Raw genomic sequence first — 18450 nt, 5'->3', positions numbered from 1 at the left:
ATATATATATATATATATTATATAGGAGGTTATGGCATATGTGACGGCGTAGGGAAGGGGGCTAAGCTGAGGCTATGCCATTGATTCAGCACCTGAACCCTCACAGACTTTACTGACATCACTTGGAAAGTGATTGAGTGCAAGAGGCTGCAAGGGCTCAAAATGCTGTAAACAGGAACGGGACAGCACTTTGTTACCTTGACGATGCTGAAACACGTTACACCCTTTTATTTTATGTTTTTACCTGATTTTAAGTCCTGCAGGCTCTTGCCCTACAGAGTGAAGGAGAGGTAAATGTCAATCTACATTTTTCAATAATCAATACACTATTGTTGGTCAAAACAGCATCATTAAGCAAAAACTAAAATAAATAGCTGAATAAACTAAGTATGTAATAAGGTGGTTGCATTTCTCCGATTTCATGTGTCTATGTACAATCTTAAGTTAAGAAAAATTCTAACAATGTTAACATCAGTGTTGGTGTCGATGCTGTTTGTTTGTTTGTTTACCGTTTTTCTTCTTCTTCTCTTATAAACAGATTTCTCTCTCCGGGCTTCCGCCTGGAGCGAGTTCAATCTCAAAAAGTTTTGCACCGGTTTGCAACATTTTCGGATTGAACAACATGTTTCCTTGCAACGTTGCGCAACATCGCACAACAGGCTTCGAATATGTTTTCTTTTGTTTGTGTAACACCTGTGACACGCCCATCAATCAGCTGCAAAAATTTGTGAACACAATGGCGTTCAAAAGGCAGGGAAATGCATTGCGCTTGTATAAACAACAGGGTGTTCAGGGTGTTCGTGTTTCACGGCATACCGCTATGAACTGTGGCAGTTCCCTCAGGGAAAGTCTGCAGAAATGCGGACTTATGAAAATGGTCTAAAAAGGGCTCAAAATGTCCGCGAGAGAGCCCTCGTACACTTGACGATTTGACAGTGGGACAGCCCTAAGCCCTCGCGGACTTCCCGAGAATGCGCCTCAAAGTCTGTGAGTCTGTGAGGGTGGACATTGGGATTGGGCCAGTCAATGTGACGACCCTCCACATGAACGTGCAAACAGATGGAAGTAGGTAGGGAGGGAGTAGCACGCAGTTTGCATCTCAAAACAGCGCGAGGGCTGGCTTGACGTCGTTTTCGAAGGAGGCTGGCTTAAGGCTGGCTCACAAGAGCTCCACGTTCCTCATTTTAATGCAAGGAAGCAGCAGGCTGCTCTTCTGATATTTCCCCTAACATGTAGCATAAAAATACAACTTTATTCTCGTAATATTACGACTTTATCCTCATAATCTCATAATTTTTTACTCCTCAACGTGGCCCTAATAATCCATCGTGTGACAGAGCTGGGCTTCTGTTTGGTTTCAGTGTTTAAATATAGACTGTACATGTGTGTGAAATACTTAATTCTTCTCCGTTAAACATGTATCTTTTGAACAGACTTTATTGGTTTTCCCGGCCAGGAAATGTGTTATGAAGGGCAACCAGTATTTCTTAAAAGCACTTTATTATATTAGAATTTTAAAAAACATTTAGCATATTGAGTTAAATACTAAGCGTATGTAACATACCTCCACAGGTAAAATAAAGCTTACATTCTACAATCTTCAGTTATGCTGTTGACGTCCACCTGCTGCTGCTAATAAAATTTAAAAATTAAAATGTTGGAGTTAAAATAAATCTATCCACTTTGTTCACAGCCCCGCTTCTCCACTACTTCAATGTTGTACTCCTTGTTTCCATCCAGGTGAGTCCCTCTGCTGTGACTGTTTTCCACTCAAGTCACATACAGTTTTATTTCAAGGCTGAGATGTTGGTATAAACAGGATCAGACTCCAACTGATGGGGAGAGAAAACAATATGAGAGTCAAAGGCCTCATAAATGGAAATTTAACAATAGATTTTATATTAAAAGCACAGGTTGAAATTATATATACTTAGAATAATTCTGTAAATAGTAAAACAATGCAAATGCAAACGGGCAATTAAAGTGTGTTTTAAGTTTAGAAACATTTTGAGTCCCCCCCTCTTGGTTTGGTCCACTGCCTGCTTTCCCTCACAGGAGTCTGGTTGGAGAAAACCAGTTCAAATCCTTCAGTTGTGGAGCTCCAGTAATGTTAAGATGGCTGCAGGGCTGTGTTATGCACTTTAAACATTGGATGAACTGATTATTTTGTCTTTATAGCCTGCAGCTGAGTGATTAATAAATTAATCATTGCAAAAAGTTATGATAACCGATCTATGAGCCCATCTGTTATTATAACATTACCTAGCTTGTTCGGTAGCTTGTTTAACAGCTTATTGAACTGGAAGTCATCTTCTACAGCTAGAGATGCGCAGATTGATCAGCTGAGGACTGAAATATTACTCGGCTCCGACCGGTGACCGGGCGTATCGCATCTTCCTCTTCACAATACCCCATAGATTTTCTATAGGGTGAAGGTCAGGCCAGTTTCTGGCCAATTAAGAACAGGGATACCATGGTCCTTAAACCAGGTACTGGTAGCTTTGGCACTGTGTGCAGGTGCCAAGTCCTGTTGGAAAATGAAATCTGCATCTCCATAAAGTTGGTCAGCAGCAGGAAGCATGAAGTGCTCTAAAACTTCCTGGTAGACGGCTGCGTTGACCTTGGACCTCAGAAAACACAGGGACCAACACCAGCAGATGACATGGCACCCCAAACCATCACTGACTGTGGAAACTTTACACTGGATTTCAAGCAACGTGGATTGGTGCCTCTCCTCTCTTCCTCCAGACTCTGGGACCTTGATTTCCATAGGAAATGCAAAATTTACTTTCATCAGAGAACATAACTTTGGACCGCTCAGCAGCAGTCCAGTCCTTTTTGTCTTTAGCCCAGGCGAGACGCTTCTGATGCTGTGTCTTGTTCAAGAGTGGCTTGACACAAGGAATGCGACAGCTGAAACCCATGTCTTGCATACGTCTGTGCGTGGTGGTTCTTGAAGCACTGACTCCAGCTGCAGTCCACTCTTTGTGAATCTCCCCACATTTTGAATGGGTTTTGTTTCACAATCCTCTCCAGGGTGCGGTTATCCCTGTTGCTTGTACACTTTTTTCTACCACATCTTTTCCTTCCCTTCGCCTCTCTATTAATGTGCTTAGACACAGAGCTCTGTGAACAGCCAGTCTCTTTAGCAATGATTTTGTGTCTTGCCCTCCTTGTGCAAGGTGTCAATGGTCGTCTTTTGGACAGCTGTCAAGTCAGCAGTCTTCCCCATGATTGTGTAGCCTACAGAACTAGACTGAGAGACCATTTAAAGGCCTTTGCAGGTGTTTTGAGTTAATTAGCTGATTAGAGTGTGGCACCAGGTGTCTTCAATATTGAACCTTTTCACAATATTCTAATTTTCTGAGATACTGATTTTGGGGTTTTCATTAGTTGTCAGTTATATTCTAATTATATGACCAGCACCTGTATGTATGTAAGTAAGAGACGTCCTGTCCCAGAAGAAACTTATATGTAGCCTAGAGGACGCAGGTTATTTAGGATAATATGACTGCGTGGTGAACCTATGAACTTAAGTCATATTTAAACAACTATTGCTTTGTGTTGTTGGCCAGAAAGATAATAGCAAGACTTCTCTCTGTGTACACGTATCCTATAAAAATACAATTTGGCTGTATTATTTGTGTCCCCCTCAAAAATTCTTGAGAAATTATATGTTTATTGCCTCCTCCCACTGTACGCCCATGATTAAAAGGAATGTTTAAAGGTGCTTGCACACTGCTCAGACTGCGCCCACTAACACCAACATTCCAAAGTTGGCAGTAATTAGTTTCAGTCTATAGAATGTTCAGAAAACCACATCAGTTCACACGGACCAGACAGCAACTGACAAGACAAATTTGTTTCTTACTTTATCTTATTTAGCCCAGGTTGTTTGTTTTTTTGATTTGACATGGACGACGAGGAGGGCTTGTTAAATATGCTAAAAGTAGCCATGGTCTACCTGGCCCTTAAAGCTGTTAGGCGTGTACAGGAGAGAGAGCAATCAAGACGAGCCAGGAGGAGACTGTGGAGTAAACCTTGGATAATGCAATGCGAAGCATAAGGGGCGTATCCTAATTTATGTAAAGAACTAAGCTCTGAGGACACTGCAGCTTTTGCGAACTTTGCCCGTTTTGCGCCTCCAGCTTTCAAGCATTTACTGACCATGGTTACTCCACTCAAAACACAAATTTCAGAGACTGCATTTCTCCTGGTGAATGTGACTTTAAGATTCCTGGCAACAGGTGAGGTTCTAAAATGTAAAGGCTAGCCTACGTCTATATACTTTATTCATACAATACACTTAGATGAAGTAAAAAGTATTACCTAACATGTTGGGGGTTTCTTTTAAAGGTGAAACCTTCCAGAGCCTTTCTTACCAATTTCGGATTGGTTGCTCAACAATTCCTACATTTGTTCCTTAAACCTGTGTGGCCAGTTCTTTGTGAAATATATCTCAAGGCAACGTTATGCATTAATAATTTATCATAAGCCTATATCATAAAGGCTACTGCTTATAGGCAGGGGGTCTTATTTATAAATGGTGCGTGCACACAAAGTCACAAAACAGTGGTGGATAATGTACTGTGATTATCACGTGTGTGTTTCTTATGTCCTTCTACCACCGTCACTACTCAGGAAGATCGCTTATTAAGGGGGGTTGAGCTCCGGTGCAGAAGCAATGTGTGTGTGCGTATTTTACCAACCAAAGAATTTACTTTTCCTTGCTTCAACCTCACCAAAAAGAACGTCAGTGTCACACTGGGATAAATTTCTTTTTTTAGCTTTTCTGTCAGAATTTGCCATCCTCATTAATGCATTCAGTACGTAATAATAATGAGGGAAATTTTACTAACCATTTACAGGAAACTATGGCTGTGTAAGGGTCGGACAAGGAGCTCGCAACAAGTTTTTTTCAGCAGGCACGTGCACATAGACAAAAAAGGGCTTCAGCACTTGCCCTTTTCATCCCCCAAGAGAAAGTGCCCTTTTTTCTGTGGTGCTTTTTTAAAATAAATGAATTTACAGTATTATTGTTAATAAACTCTGTGTTATTCACTGTGCTCCTAAATGTCTTTGTGTTCTAGATTTTTTTCTTTTAGGCACATGTCAGTAAAATAACAAATATCAATGATGCAAAAAACAAACAAACACACAAAGCAGTTAAAATATACTTGTCTGTGTCTGTTTAATAAACAGAAAAATCTATAAATATAATAAATAAACAAAACAATTAATGTCTATGAAGATTCTCAGTCATCCAGGTCATAGTTAGCCGACGAAGGTTAAAGTCAAGGGCAACTGGACTTGGTTGAAGATACTGGAAGACGTTTCGTCCCTCTTTCCAAACTGAAGAAGTCCTTTGGATGAGGGACGAAACATCTTCCAATATCTTCAACCAAGTCCAGTTGCCCTTGACTTTAACCTTTGTTGGAAAACAATTAATCACATAATAATATAAATAACCTACATTGATATAGTCAGCAGGTACTATTGCAACAGGAATGCATCAATTTAATCAAAATGAGTTGTTATACTGATGGTTATGAGGGTTAGGGACATTATACTGTAGATAAGCTGACCAATCTGAGCTTGTACATATCAAAAATAATGTGGGTCTGACTTTTGAATGGCTCTAAAGTCATGCTCCAAGTACAATATGCCATCATGCCATCAGAACGTTTCACTACTGCACTCTCAGTGAGTGTGCGCAGAGTAGCATTAACTGTCTCCAGAACTTGCTTATCTCTTTCTTGAGCTTGGGTGTCTGGGGACTTCCTCTTGCGCCTAATGAGGGGGGTGTGATACCACTTGGGGTTGGTTCGTCTTCTCCCGTGTCAGTCACATTTTCTTCACTGTGGTCTATGTTGGTATCATCTTTAGAGCTGTTGTCCTCCTCATTCTCAGGTCCATTTTCTTCCATGTTAGATAGAGTGTCCTGTTAAAAACATAAAAGTATTACTAATGTTAATTTATTTTTTCATTTAGTGCCCAAACACAACATCTGAATGGCTGGAGATTGCTGATGGATTCCAGAAGAAATGGCAGTTCCCCCACTGTCTGGGTGCTTTGGATGGGAAACATGTAGCAATTAGACCTCCACCAACTAGTGGCTCTGTTTATTACAATTACAAACAATTTAATTCCATAGTACTCATGGCCCTGGTTGACAGCAACTATAAATTTATATATTAGACAGTGGATGCAAGTGTCAGACGGAGGTGTGTTCAGGGAATGCTATGAATATTTATAAAATAAATATTCTCATGTTTTGAGGGATGTTTGACTTTGACTGCCTTTTCTTCATGTGGATCTCAAGAAACATCATTTTCTGCACAATCCAGGACTGACGTGGTGTGAAAAAGCCATCACTGCCTGATGGTGCCTAGTACCTGGTTATTAATAAAAAAAAATAATAATAATAATAAATAATATAATAATAATAACAATAATAAAAGGCATCTTTTAACTTGCCATTAGTACACCACATACATCAAAAGAGCATGTTCAGTTGTCAAATTTAGCTATTTTCCCTCTGTTCTCTACTCAGTAGCTTTTTTGCAAACATTATGTTGAACTGACATTACCAATGATTAATAACAATAAACCTCATCTGAAATCGTATTCGGGTTACAGTGAACTGTTTTACTAGTTAGCTAGCTGTACTCACCAGAAGCCTCCAGTTTCTCCTCTATGTATTTCACCGCATTAATCTTGCTATCGTGGTTGGAAAATGCCTGGCTCCTTGTGTTGTAGAGTTTGGGTTTCTCTTCCCACAGCTCAATCAGGTGTTCTTCACGTTCCTGGGTCCAGAAACCAGCCATTCTTGTTTGCCAAAATCATGCGCCCTGACGTTCCGCCACGCTAATTGTCAAGGGAACACTCTCAGAATGTTGCGGTTTGTTAGAAAACGGTGCACATTGGTCTGACTTTCTACAATTCGACTCAACCGACTAGACATGTCAAACTCTAAAGACTCCATCCAACTGACACCGACTGACGGCGCACACTGATCCAACAGTCTGTGTCGGTTGGAGTCTGGCGCCGTTTGTTGGGGCAGTGTGCAAGCACCTTTAGCCAAACAATTATAAACCTTTGGTGGAGGAAGTTCTGTCACTGTGGCCCAACAGTTTTCTCACCTCTAACGTCTCTATGGTTTCATTTGGTTCAGAGGTCGAGCTCAGAGTATTCTTCTTCCTGAATTTATTTTTAAAAACAAACAAATAAACAAACATTTTAATCAATAACTCCAAAATTATTAAGGTAAATATTCAAAGTTAAAGATCAGTGATGGAACGGGGGTTACGTACTGTAACCCGGATTATAGGCAGGAGTATAGGCGCAGCCCTCTAAGGCTATCGCTATTGGGTTTACCCCTTCCGCACACCTGCGCAGCCCTGAGGATTTAGTCTATGCCCACCCACAGCGTGGGCCTCTCCTACGTCCGCACCTTGTATATATACACACAACGGTGAGGCCCAGGCCGAGGGCCGACACATGCGTAAGTCGGGAAACTGGGTGGGGGGCCGTCTGTACAGACGCATGCGGGGTCACGACAGCGACAACATCAGCTGCGCACAAGGCAGGGCCATGTAAGCAGCGGCCGCCCCCCCACACCGTCCAGTGGGAGAGGGCGCACCGCACACTCACAAGAAGGATCACTCAGCCAAAACACTCAGTACTGAGTGAGTCTGAGAGAGACGGGAGACATCCCGTAAGTAGAAATGGACGAAAGAGCAAGGGGACAACCAGGAGGCCGCCGTGCAGATGTCGTCCACTGTCATCCCACCGTGCAACGCCACTGAGGAGGAGACACCTCTCGTGGAGTGCGCTCTGATGCCATCCGGGGGGAGACTCCCCGCCAGACACATAAGCCTGGAAAATGGCATCGCACAGCCAGTGAGACAGGCACTGCGCCGACAGGGGAGGTCCCTTGGACCGCTTCCTGTAGAGCACAAATAGATGCTGAGAACGGCGCCAGGCGGCCATGTGCGCCACATAGCAGGACAGCGCTCGGGGGTGGGACGTGGCGTCCTCCGCTGACCCATGGGGGGGAGGAAAAAAGCCCGAGAGGGTGAGAGCAGCGACCGAAAGGAGCTCGTAATGCTTTTAGGCATGAACGTCGGGTTAGGGCGCAGGATTGCAGAGCTGCCGTTGCCCTGAATCCTGAGGCACGACGGAGCCACAGAGAGGGCAGCCAGATCGCTGACCCTCTTGGCCGATGTCAGAGCCAGGAGCAAGGCGACCTTAGCCGAAAGGAATTTTGGGTCCGCCGTCTCCAAAGGCTCAAACAGGGCTTGGGTTAATGCGCGTAAAACCAGCACCAAATCCCACTGTGTGGCAACAGGCCGCATCACCGGCCTTCGCCTTTGCACCCCTCTAAGGAAGCGCTTCACCAGGGGGTGGGAGAGCACAGTCCTGTCCCCGAAGCCCTTGTGACAGGACGAAATGGCGGCAGTGTAGGTTTTAACCATACTGAACGCCAGCCCCCTGTCCATGAGTGGCTGGAGGAACGAAAGCACCGCTGGCAGCAGACAGGCGACTGGATCCGTCCCCTGGTCCAGACCCAGCACTGGAAAGCCGACCACTTAGAGGAGTAAGAGGACTGAGTGGAGGTGCCTCTCAACTCTTGGATGGTGCGAACCACCTCACGGGAGAGATCTAAGCCCTCCAGGCGTCGCCTCTCGGCGGCCAGACCCAGAAAGGCTGGTCGAGGAGCGGGTAACTCCTGATCGTACCCCCTGCCTGAGAGAGAGCCCCCCCTCCAGTGGAGTTTCCACGGCTGCCCTGCCAGCAGCCGCTGGAGACTGGGAAGGATGCGCTGGTGCGGTCTGGGGTCACCAGAATCACCGCCAAGGATGAAAACTGCAGGCGATCCAGGAGGCGCGGGATCAGCCGCACCAGCAGGAAGGCATACAGGAGCCAGGGAGGCCAAATGGGGTGAGCGAAGGCATCCACTCCCAGCGGGGGGCTGTCCCGCAGGCTCAGTGAAAACCAAAGGGCGCACTGAGCGTTCTCCTTGTTGGCAAACAGATCTACCTCTGCCCTGCCAAACTGGAGCCAGATCTGGGCCACCAGATCGGGATGGAGATGCCATTCGTCTGGGCGAGGGCCTCCCCTCAACATTATGTCCGCCCCTCTGTTCAGCAAGCCAGGGATGTATTCTGCTCTGATGGAGAGCAGGTGAGTGCGCGCCCACAGGAGCAGCCACCTGGCCAGGCCCAGTAGCTGCGCCGAGCGCACCCCGCCCTGGGACGTGCTGACCCTTAGCAGAGGGGAGAAGGGTAGGATCACCCTCCACACCGTGAGAAGCTCCAGCGCGTTTAGGTGGAGAGGCCTGCGGCCCTGCCACAGACCGCCCACCACCTGAGAGAGGCAGATTCCACCCCAGCCCATCAGGGAGGTGTCTGTGAAGACCGAGAGGTGGGACGTGACCCCGCCCAGGGGGACCCCGACCGAGAGAGAGAGAGGGGTCCCGCCAGTAGGCCAGATCCGGGGCCACAGACAGGGGTACGCAGATGCGGCGCCCTCTCTGTCTCACCGGGTCGACACGCAGGCGGATGAACCACCGCTGCAGCCTCCTCATGTGGAGAAGGCCCAGGGGAACCACCACGTGAGCCGCCGACATGAGGCCCAGGAGCCTCATGACTGACAGAGCTGCCACCGCCGCTCGTGGGACAACATGGTGGAGCAGCTCCATTAGCGCATCAACCCTCTCCTGAGAGAGCCGCGCTCTCCGGAGAGAGGAGCCCAGTACCACGCCAAGATAGGTGAGTCTCTGGGAGCACTCTTCATCCAGTTCACCGTGTGGCCCAGGTAAGACAGGTGTGCGACTAGCTGGGCAGTCTGCACCACCGCTTCTTCCCGGGACGGCGCCAGCAACAGCAGGTCGTCCAGGTAAAACAGGACCCTGATGCCAGACCGCCGCAGTGGCTCCAGGGCCGTCTCAACACACATGGAAAAAGTGCGCGGCAAAGGCAGAGGCAGACACAGTCGCCAGGGCACGAGGTGGGGCAGCTGCACGCGTGAGCCCGAAACCATGGCGCTCCCCCGACGAGGGGGGGAGGGCAGGGACAGGCAACAGAGGAAAAGGTCTGCCTGCGACATCGGAGCCATGCTGCATGAAGACCGCACAGCCAGCTGGGCTCAGGCCAGCCACCTGACCATGTCAGGGAGGGGGGCAAGGGGAGAGAGGATGTGCAGCGTGCATAATGCATAATGTGTGGAGCAGCGATAGGATAACACTACACACAGGGTTGTGTGTAGTGTTATCCTGTCCCCTTGAAGCGTAATGACCGCTTCAAGGGCTCATTTGACACAGCCTGGCTTCTGTGAACCAAGGGGGAGCCCCTGGACGCACAGAAGGAGCGTGCCATTGATGCCGTAATTATGCATGAGCTCGCATATGGCACTGCCGGGGAATGGGAAGAGTGGAGCCCGTGAATGGGAAGAGTGGAGCCATCCAAATCCTGCTCTTCCATCAACAGCAGATCGATGGCTTCATCCAGAGAGCGAGTGGACCACCACACCTCCTCATCCTGAACGGCAAAGCCGCCACTCTTCGGGGGGGCAGAAGGGCGAAGAACGGGCAGTGCGAACCGAGAGTGAGGCACGCCTCGCAGTGGGGATGGAGATCACCCAGCACGATGTCGCCCGTGTGGCAGACGCCGCGGCGACTCGCCCCGTTCTGGCTGGCTTGCTGGAAGACATCGTTCTTTTTGTTTTCCGGCTGGAAAGTCTTTTCTTTAGACAATCTTCTGCTCTTCAGACAAATCTTCTGCTCTTTAGACAGCTCAGTGCTGAAGAAAAATGGGAGCCGATGGCTGGGCCTCACCGTTGTATGTATACAAGGTGCGGACATAGGAGAGGCCCACACTGTGGGTGTGCGTAGACTGAAATTCTCAGTGCTGCACAGGCACGCGGAAGGGGTAAACCCAATAGCGATAGCCTTAGAGGGCGAAGCCTATACGAAATAGAACTGATTCATTCTTATAGTTTCACCTCATCCACAGACAAAACAGAAGCAGATGAATCAGCATCACAACCACCAGAGTCAACGTGATGATAATTATTAGCCTTGTTGAGTTCTCTAGAAATGGAGATAGACAGTTATTAGATAAACTGTGCTGGACCTCACTAGTAGAGTTGTATCATGAATCAGTTTGCCAGGAGATGCTCTTCTGTTAATCAGCCAGGTAGTGTCATGCAGAAACGTACCTGCCACAACAATCAGATGTAAGGTGGAGTTATGACGTCCTCTTCTGTTCTGGGCTTCACAGTAATAAATCCCACTGTGTTCAGCTCTGAAGTCAGTGATGGTGAAGTTCTGTCCTGATGCTTTTGGTGAGTCTTCATTCTCCTTGTACCAGGTATAATTAGCTGCAGGGTTAGCATCACTGCTGCAGGTCAGAGTCACCCTGCCCTCCACTATGTCAGCAGAGGGACTCACTGGAAGCTTTGGAGCATCTGGTAAATGTATATAGAAATAAAACAGGTTTTATTTAAACAAGGTTGTTATTGTTATTGTTAAGATGTTACTCGAGAAAAAGTGAAAATCACCCAGTAAAAAATTACTCGAGTAAAAGTAAAAAAAGAACCTGGTTTTAAAAGTACATAAGTATCAAAAGTAAAAAGTATTACATGTTCAAATCTATTGATCTTATAAAAAGAAATCTATCTTTTTAAATTCACTGAAGACAGGTTTGAATACAGCAGTGTAAATTGAAAAATGAGTTGCAAGAGATGTGGGTATTTCGTCATACTACTGTGATTAGACTGCATTATTGCTCTATTGATGTGGTGAAATGTTTCAGACTTGTGAGCCATGTAAACAATTATCCATTGCTGAACAGTCCCACCTGACACCACAGTGCTCTCATTAGAATCCTCATTAAAACAGTCTCTGGAAGAAGCCTGAATGGAAAATTCTTCTAGAAAAGAGCAGTGCTGGTTTGAACAGATCTCTGCGCACTAACTCAGTCCTCATGAAGTCTGATAAGGCTGGGTGCCAATCTGGTGGGTCATTTAGAGGAGCAGCAACTGTTGCATTAGGGTCTGAGCAGCTTGTATCTGATGCTTGCTTGTACATTTCTGGCTGTGCTCGTACTGGCTGAGGATGCCTGTACTTCACCTGGGTCTGTGGGACCTGCTAAAGACGTCTGGACTGGGTCTGTGCAGTCTGTCTGGGAAATTAACATAATCTTTCCAGAGCTGCAGTTTATTAAACGTAATAGTATTTCACGCTAACATTTGTCCGACGCAGCCTGGCAAGCAACCAAAACACAGACAGCCCAGGAGATGCACTAATCAGCTGGGTTAGCAGGACAGGACAGCTGCACATTATCATTACCGTTATCTGCTGACATCAGACTTTGAGAGAACACAAGTTTACCTGACTGCTGTCATTGAGGTTTTCTCTTGTTGTGCCCATAGTCCATTGTTTCCATTAAAGGTAAAGTATGTAAGATTTAGTGGCATCTAGTGGTGAGGCTGCAATGTGCAACCAACTGTCTAGACTACCGCTCCACCCCCACACCTATCAAAGAGCGTAGGATAGCTGTCACAGGACAAAAGGTGGCGTCTTCTGAGACAACATAGACAACACATTCTTACTCCCGACTCGTCACATATTGACGCTTGGTCAAGGCGCTTTAGTGTAATTTTTAGATATTTAGGGCCCTGCAGTCAAGTTAGCGACACTTAGCAATGTGAAATCTGCAACGTCCGGTTAAGTTAGCAACAATACATATGCAATGTCTGGTATTGACACATCGCCATTTTGAAAAGGCACCTTATTAAAGTTGTGAAACGTTGCAATGTGGTTAGGTTTAGGCAACGAAAGTACTTAGTTAAGGTTAGGAAAAGATCATAGTTTGGGTTTAAATAACTACATAGGTCAGTTAACAAGTTAACTAACGCCACTTCCATAACTTACGCAATTTATGTAACTTGCCTAACTTAAATAAAAATATTTAATGTTGACTTTTTGTTCCACACAAGACACAAACACCTAGTCTTCTGGTTCAAAGTCCAGGTTCTGGCCCTCAATCCACCCCAACCACCCCCTAACTATGTCTTAAATATCATATACTTTAACGTCAAAAGCTGATGCTACAGGGCTTCCCAGTGCGTTACAGACTGACGCCGACGGGTTTTGGCCATGCGTCCATATATGACGAGCCAGGGAGTGAAAACAGTTATTTAGTAAAACGCTATTGCGCCATGGCCACTGACAGATAACATGGAAAATGTAAGCCAAGAGTGTGAAACATTATCACTGTTTCTCTACCACAGCATTATAAACCACATAATAGATACATTTTAAACAAAGGCATTTTACAACATTAATTCTAATATGAATAAATATAATAAATGTAAAATAAAATAAATGTAAATAAATACTTTGATAGCGGTGCTTAAATAGATCTCAGTCATGACAGCAACAGTTACTCACATAATCACTTCCTCTTTAGTGGTTTTGCCTTCAAAATAAAAGTGCAAGAACGTTTTTTGCATCAATGCTTTATTTCGAGTTGAATTGAGAGCTTTTACTTTGAAATTTTCTGAACAACATTAAAAAGAATCTGTAGCCTGCTTGACACACCTCTGAAAGAGCGGTCAGAAAACGTGATTCCCCTAAATGTTCTTTGCCTGGAGATACTGGGGAAATGTAAAAGCATCCATAGTCAAAGTAATGGTCAAACACTGGAACACTGGAACACTTTACCAACTGAGCTAACTTCAATTCAATTTTTCAATTCAATTTTATTTATATAGCGCCATATCACAACAACAGTTATCTCACAGCGCTTTTCATAACTTAGCAGGTCTAGACCGTACTCTGTGATGTTATTTACAGAAGCCCAACAATTAGGCACTAGGCAACAGAGACAAGGAAAAACTTCCTTTTAACTGAACACAATAACAAAATTGCTACTTATTATGTCTTATATTCCCACCCAACATCTAATGGCTTAAAAAATTGCTCCAATGCAAAACTTATTTGCCAACGCCTGCTGTATATTATTACTTCTTCTTCTTACTTCGAACATATGTATTCAACATAGTGATGAGAGTCTACGCTGCCAGAATGCTACAAGAAGAAGAAGAAGAAGAAGAAGAAGAAGAAGAAGAAGAAGAAGAAAAAGAACAGTGACAAAACCTTTTTATATTCAGTCTATGGACGGAACGCACTCTCTAGTGCTGTGTGCCCGTTTTCAGCAACTGTAGAAACATGACATGGCAACATCCATGGTTAAGTTTGAACTGACCGCCGCTCTGAACTCACTTTCGGTGCAGGCTCCGCTCTCAAGTCGGCTCTGCTGCCAGACAGGAAATAATAAACTGACTTTTTTTCATCCCTGAAAAGACGCAACTTCTCCGTTGTTTTGGCTACAGTGTATGGCTGCACTACACATTGTGGCAACGGTAGGTAACTGACTAGCATTACCTGAAACATTGTAAAACATCTGAATGACGGGTCTTGGCATATGTTTGCCATCAAAATAGCTACCGTTATTAGTATTTGTGCAACTAATTTAAGCAAAGTAGTGAATGCTACACATGTGGGTAATGTTAGACTCTTTGTTGTTTTAAATGTAGTATACTGCAAGTTGGCTAGCGTTTACACCTGAAGTAACTTAGTATAGTAGGATTAGCTTTTTTTTCTGGGGATACCGCAAGCTAATGTTAATTATTTATTTAATTGTGTGTTTGGCTTTATTGTCTTAAACTGTTGACTATGATGCTGATGTTGTTTTTTTTCTCGTCCAAAAGAAGATAAAATTAAGATTTAAAGGTTTTTTTCTATCATTCAGCCACTTCTGTGTAGACTGGCTGTATGAATTTATCTTATTTGAAGTGAAGCTTATGTATGGGACAGTGCTTGGGGGTGGTGATGGAGCAGTGGATAAGACACATGCCATTAGTGTGAGAGACCCAGGTTCAATCCCCCATTGTGACCCATCCACCATTGTGTCTCTGAGCAAGACACTTTTAACCCCTACTTGCTCCAGGGGTGTGCAACCTGTGACATAAATAAATTGTAAGTCGCTTTGAATAAAAGCGTCAGCTCAATGAATAAATGTAATGTAAATGTTTCCCAAACATCTCTAGGAGTAAGTTACACCTTGTCCTGCCTGTTTTAGACATCTCCCTGCTCCAACACAGCTGATTTAAACAGCTTCCGGAGTTCATTATGAGTTGACAGTTTGAGTTATATTTGTGCAGGTAGAGATCAAAACACACACGAATATAAATATTTATTTTACGTTATCCTGTATCCGTTTCCTGTGTAATCGCACATTGGATTTTGTATTTTTTGCATGTGTTTCGTGACCTGACGGTGGAGCCAACCTCAGAGTGGATCTTTTTATATACAGTCTGTGGAGTGGAGCCTACATTGGGAGGTCAGAACGCAGACAGTCTTGGAACACCTCACTTGGGTGAAGTAAGCAATATAGGCTAAATTTTCCCCATGAGGCAACGTCCAGGTGGGATTTGTTTTGTAATGATTGTTTAAAATACTTTGCAGTACACGGTACAGTAAGGCAACCCTTTACTTGGTAAGTTTCGCTCAATTCCTGGAATGCTATTGGATCATGATTATATTGTTAAATTATAAACAGCTAACTAGAGCTATTTAGTGAATTAAAACACCAGACAAAAATGAACTTGGTTTGTCATGTTATTTAAAGATGCACTTTGGCAATGGCTGTACGCTCACAATGTTGTGTGTTGCGTCCTTAGACAGCATTGGAGCAGTTCCTACATTTTGCACTGGCAATGCACAAGCTCCAAGCTGGTGCTGATGGAAGTGTCATCCTGCATAGAATTCCCCCTCACATTTATTCATGACGCTGACGCTTTTATCCAATTAATTAATTAATTAATTATTTATTGCGATATGAAGTCGCACACCTCTGGAGCAGCTAGGGCATGTATGTGTCTTATCCACTGCTTCATCACCACCCCCTCGATCCTCCATCCATGCTGCATTGGGGGAGGTATGTCTGGCAGGCTTTGCAAACTTCTTCTGCAGAACAGAGAATAGACTAGTATTTTGGTATATATTCCAGTATGCGGTCAGGCAGACATGGGCAGTATTTCTGATATATGAATGTAAAATATGTATTTGAAATACAAAATAGTGTGTTGTAATTTGTATTTAATGAGCCTCATAAATGGCTGTGTAATTTGTATCAAAATAATACAATGTTGAGTATTTTAAAAATGCAGAAAATAATTTCCCCAAAACAGGAAATTGGAACAGTGTGTTGAAGGCTTTGCACATGCTTATTTAAGACACATGAAAGTGAAAGATGGATATTTCATTGGTTTTCTCTGATTCAGGCAAGTCCAGGCAACAAGAGTTGCTCCACAAAAATGAAAATGAAAAAAAAAATGGATGTGAAATTGACTCAATTTGTGTCTGCTAGGACAGCACAACCATGCAGGCATCGAAGATTTTTGGAGTATGGTTTTTTTGACATGGCTACAGTCAACTAGTCTGCTAAAATAATCCCCATTATGATACAGTGCTTCTCAAAGCAGATTAGATTTAATTTATTTTGAGACATGTTATGGTTGCTTTAATTTGTGTTTTTATTTATATACCTTTACAGTTTGAGTATTTTCAAGATACATTTAGATGTATTTTTGCCCATCCCCGAGTAACATTGGTATCGCTTGTTCTTACAGTACTAATTAGTTCCTTTTTCTGCAGGATGTAGTGAAGGGCCATGTTTGATGCAGTGTCATCACTGACTTCCTCTGGCAGCAGTTGGGCTTTATCTACATGGTTATGGGACCCCAGGTAGGGGACAGAACAAAGGGGACAAAGAATGTGTTTATCAATGGTGGTTACTTTTAATCTACTAATCTTACTGTTTAGTTTTGGAAGAATACCATTTAATGTATGTTTCAAGTAAAACATTCCTAAAAAAACTGTGACTTTTGTGTTAAATTCAGTATTTGATTATAAATACTGGCCAATAGCCTACCTTACACAAATTCAATGTAATCTTATATTGAATCTATGCTTTTTGCCCTAGTTAAATTTCCAGCTTTTCAAAACAAATTTTAAGATACAAAGTGTTCAAAAATATACATTAATTAAAAATCACATTGGTTAATTAAGATTCACTGGTAGTATGAGGTTTATTTAAAGTACATTTTTAAACTAACTAGAATAGACAGACATACATAGCCTGGGAATCAGCATCACAGAGAATCTGACATGGTCATCTCACATCTCCACGCTGGTGAGGAATTAATACCAAATTATGAATTTTAATATTCAGAAAATATTAATTCATAAAAGCTCTCATTTCGCGGGGCACCACCGGAGTTATTAACCTAGAGTCTCCGGACCTCTGGGTAGCTTTTAAAATTATACAATTATTGATCAGTTAGTTAATAATAAAGTTAATAATTATTGATCAGTCAGTCAATCTCATATGGAAGGGGTAAATTCTCTTGGCAGGGACTTAGAGATAGGCAATACACACAATTCCTTGATTACAGTGAATTTATTAACTAACTAAGGTGATATAAAAATGCGGTTAAATACATCAGAGAAATAAACAATGGCTAAACAATGAGAATGGAGGTTTTTGGTATTTGTCTTTGTTTCTCCCCGCTGGGTTGCTGGTAAAACAGCCTCACACTGGCAGAGTCCGTGCGTTCTCGTTTAAGACAGCTTCAAGCCGTCGGCCAGTCACTTTCTCTGCCAGGGAATTGCTCTGGGGGTCCGTCTCTGGTAGGCTTATTGAAGAAACTTGCAGTGGGGGGCCAACCTTGGCTCGGTTTAGCAGTTTTCGTCGTCCTTTGTTACTGCTGGCGGGACACGTGGTTGACCCGGGCGTCGGGGCTCAGTGTCATTTAGCTCGAAAGAATAAAGCTTAAACTTGGTTGTTATTGAATTAAACTAGGGTAACTCAACGGACTGATAACTTTAACAAACAAAACCAAAGCAAATAAAACAAGTAAGCTGCTGAAACAAGGGAAAGCTGAGGTCGCGGCACTTCACGTGTGTAGCTTGAAACGAACAAAATCCGTTCATTGCGCCGGGCCGAACTCTTAAGGTGTTGCTGGGAGAGGGGCACGCCGGGCGCGTGCCGAAGCGCCGTTGAAGAGTCAGGAACAAGCCAGCAGACAAGAGGCAAGAGTGCAAGAGAGGGAACGACAGCGTGTGTCGCTGTTTTGTCTGTTGGGGCGTGGTTCCCAGAGGGCAGTCCTTTGGTTCCGGAGCTGCTTGTTTCCGGTTCCAGAGGGACTGTCTTTCTTTAGACATATTAAAGTTAATCAAAAACAAATCTACTGGCGTGTATTGTAATCAAATATCTTCCCACAATCAAACCTCAATTGTCAAACGGTTGTACCGTTCTAAGTTTAAGCATTTGATAACAGGAAGAACAATTGTCAGTAGTTAGACCTTACAAGGTTAGC

General features: G+C 44.0%; 1 protein-coding gene and 1 long non-coding RNA gene across 2 annotated transcripts in view; both read right to left on the bottom strand.

Moving 5' to 3' along the window:
* Positions 1-18450, bottom strand: part of LOC119898138 (B-cell receptor CD22-like) — a 509835-nt gene that overhangs the window by 170119 nt on the left and 321266 nt on the right. The window lies entirely within an intron of this gene.
* LOC119899232 lies at positions 1723-11279 on the bottom strand. Its single transcript, XR_005443755.1, has 4 exons — positions 11221-11279; positions 11005-11092; positions 7143-7200; positions 1723-1832 (listed from the first exon to the last, which is right to left on the bottom strand). It is a non-coding gene; the product is annotated as an uncharacterized LOC119899232 (long non-coding RNA).

Source organism: Micropterus salmoides, unplaced genomic scaffold (assembly GCF_014851395.1).
Source record: "Micropterus salmoides isolate LMB-PRFRI ecotype aquatic unplaced genomic scaffold, ASM1485139v1 Ms_hic_scaffold_1, whole genome shotgun sequence".
NCBI lineage: Eukaryota > Metazoa > Chordata > Actinopteri > Centrarchiformes > Centrarchidae > Micropterus > Micropterus salmoides.
Note: the sequence above shows the minus strand (reverse complement) of the source record. Positions and strands in the feature narration are given on the sequence as shown.